This window comes from Marmota marmota, unplaced genomic scaffold (genome assembly GCF_001458135.2).
Source record: "Marmota marmota marmota unplaced genomic scaffold, marMar, whole genome shotgun sequence".
NCBI classification, from domain to species: domain Eukaryota; kingdom Metazoa; phylum Chordata; class Mammalia; order Rodentia; family Sciuridae; genus Marmota; species Marmota marmota.
Genome location: NW_026000185.1, coordinates 389,390 through 392,505, shown reverse-complemented (window position 1 = coordinate 392,505; position 3,116 = coordinate 389,390). Strand labels below are relative to the sequence as shown.

At 60.4% G+C, this 3,116-nt stretch overlaps 1 long non-coding RNA gene across 1 annotated transcript; it reads right to left on the bottom strand.

Moving 5' to 3' along the window:
- Positions 1-1,407: 1,407 nt before the first annotated feature.
- Positions 1,408-2,301, bottom strand: LOC125612290. Its single transcript, XR_007342584.1, has 2 exons — positions 1,750-2,301; positions 1,408-1,627 (listed from the first exon to the last, which is right to left on the bottom strand). It is a non-coding gene; the product is annotated as an uncharacterized LOC125612290 (long non-coding RNA).
- Positions 2,302-3,116: the final 815 nt, after the last annotated feature.

Here is a 3,116-nt window from a genome sequence, read left to right as displayed (position 1 = left end):
GGACTTACCTCACCTCCAGCACTGCCCCCCTGCACCTCCGTTACTGAACTCGGGGTTCGCAATCCCCGTGGTGGTGACCTAGGAGCTCCTGCAGGGCTCAGGTACTAGCCTCCTTCTCTGCACCCGCCCCCCAAATAAACGTGCCTGATAAACAGCCTTTGGGGGACCAGAGGTGGAGCCCAGGGCATTCACCACTGAGCCACACCCTAGCCCTTTCCGTTTTGTTGACAGGGTCCCCCTGAATTGCTGAGGCTACTTTGAATTGTGATCCTCCAGCCTCAGCCTCCCGGGTTCCTGGGAGTGCAGGCTGACCGCTGTGTCCAGGGAAGGAACTTTCTCAGTCAGCTAGACGCACTGGCCTGGGGGACGTCCATGGCTGATGCATTTCAGCTGGGCTCTGGGGGTGGGGGGGGCGGTGCTGGGCCTTGTGCACTTGAGGGACGGCTCTGCCAACCCAGCGATACCCCAGCCCTTCTCCTCGTGTTTTGAAACCAGTAACACCTGCTCCCAGCTCGGACACCTTCAGGGTCGGGCTGGAAACTTAGAAGCCGCCTGGGCCCAGCTGCTTGGGGGCCTCCAGAGGAGCCAGGAGCCAGGGGGTAAATGAAATGCATTTCGCAGGCAGAAGCCGTCCAGGGCTCCAGGACAGCCCGGGTCAGAAAGGAACGGTCACTGTGCCTGGGAATCTCTGGAAGCAGTTGACGAAGGAGAGATTTCCTTGTGACTGAAAAATAAAAATCACCATATGATAATGGCGCTGCCGTCAGGAGACTGTCTCAAACATGGGGAAAGCCCCCCTGTGCGCGCAGCCATGCAACTCACTCCCCAGCAACAACCGTGCGAGGTGAAGTGAGCGTCATCCCAGGGTAGAGAAAGTGGAGAGACAGAGAGGGTAGGCCACTTGCCCACAGACACACAGCTCATGGGGATCCTGACCCAGCCTGGTTCCAGAGTGCCTGCTCTTAACTCTGGAGGTTGCTCAGAGGTCACGGTTTCCCCTCCATCTTCTCCCCCGTCTCTGCCCAAGGCCCGAGTCCCTCCACCATCCAGTCTCACTGAGCCAAATCCTGGCCGTCTTGCTGTCACCGTCTTCAGACAACAGAGTCGCATCGCAGGGGAGCCCTCCCCGCAGTCCCAGGTCTGAGGTCTGGAAGTGGGCGAGGCCACGTCCTCCGGGCCACCCCGCTGCCTGCTGGGGTCACATCCCCGAGGCTGCCCCGGCCGGCCAGACAAGGACCCCCACGGCAGGGCCACAGGGACCCCGGGACTCGGGGTCGCGCAGCACCAGGACTCGCAGCCAGGCCCTCGGAGATGCGCCAGTACCCCCCCCCCCGTTTCCCAGGCCACAGCTAGTGTCCTGTCCCTCCTGGGGCAGGCCCTGGGCTGGCCATCACGCCCAGGCCACGGTCCGCGGGATGAGGAAGCCCTTTATTTCCGAGATTCATTTTAAGAGCCACTTTAAGTTCTCAGGAGAATCAAGAGGAAAGGACGGAGGCTGGGGAGTGGCTGGGTGGGTGGAGCGCTCCTAGCAGGCGGGAGGCCCGGCCATCCCTCATCTCCTCCTTCCAGAGTGGGGCTCACCCAGGTCCAGGGTCTCCACCGGGACTTGCTCTTCAGGTTGGAGGTCCTAAGAATGTGGAGGAGTGGGTGTGACAGGTGTGACAGGAGTGTCACGGGCCTACCAGGACCCAAGGCCGCCCCGGTCACCCTCCCTCCCCAAACGGGCAGCCACGGCCCTGAGGGCCTCACCTTGTCCAGAACATTCCGGGCAGCACAGACGGACGGGGCCTTTTCAGAGCAGACAAGCCTGGAAGCGTGAGGGCTGGCCATGGTGCAGCGCTAGGGACGTGGGAGAGAGCGCCATGACCCCTGGGCAGAGAAGAGCTGGCCAGCAGAGGCAGAGCCAGCCGCTGTGCAGGGGAAGCTCTCAGCCCAGGGCTGGCCCTTCTGCACCTCTGACAGGGAGAAACCTGCTCCTAATGGGCTGTTGTCACAGCGTTGGAAAGCCCTGGGGAAGCCAGTGAGGACTGGCTCTTTGCTTCCTTGTTCAGTTAGCTGTGTGACCTCAGAAACGTTCTTGAGCTCTCTGGGCTTATTTACTGATTGGGGAAAAAATAGGAATGATTTCTTTGCAGTGCTGGCGCTCGGACCCAGGGCCTTCTGTAGGCTAAGCAAGCACTCTACCACTGAGCGCCACCCCGAGTCCTCACTGGCAGAATAAAACGGGTGGAAATTACAGGCAAAGTGTCTTTCGGCTCCACATAACCTGCAGGTAGCAATAAAGAGGCAGAGAGAAAGCAAGTGCGCGTCCGTCATCGCTTGATGGAACGGCGACAGCGAGGCGCATCCTTGAGACCCACCATTCAATAAGGAAGCTCGGGAGTCCCCTTCACAGAAAGATGGATCTGCCTCGTGCTACAAGAGGCCCAGCCCTAGGAATAAAGGAAATGCAAATTAGAGCACCCAGTGTGCTGCTTCAGAGGCCAAGCACACCTACCATTTGCTCCAGTCTCCCCGAGGCTTTTGCCCAAGAGAAAGCGGGTGCACAGGGACTCCTGAGGGGGCATGCACAGCCGCTTCAGTTTGTATTTGCTCAGAGACGGAAACAGCCCAAACACCCACCGACGGGATCAACCCAGTAAGGTTCATCCATGCCGCAGAACACGACACAGCCATGAAAAGGAGCCAGACTTGGGAACATCGTCGTCATCACCGCGGAATCCCAGGAAGGGCTCACGGGGGGATTCAATGGCCATGGGAGGTGTTCCATTTGACCCTCTCTGCCACTCTGCCATGATGGTGACCCATAAACACGGGCCACTGCCCCGGGCACCCGCAGACCCGCTTACTAATTGACTGATTCCTGGTGGACATTTCTCAAAGATCAAGGACCCAGGACGCGGCTGAGCTCCAGGGGACGCCCCCAGGAGCACGCCCAGAAGGCAGGCGCCAGCCTGTGACCACTCACCACCAGGGCAAGCAGGGGGCTGGGGCTGGGACGGCGGCCCTGGAGGGTCAGGTGGGCTCTCCAGAGGCGCAGGGCTCACGGTTGGGGAACCCCAAGTAAAAGGCTCGGGAAGTGGGGGACAGAGGGGCACCAGGATCCGAGGCACTGA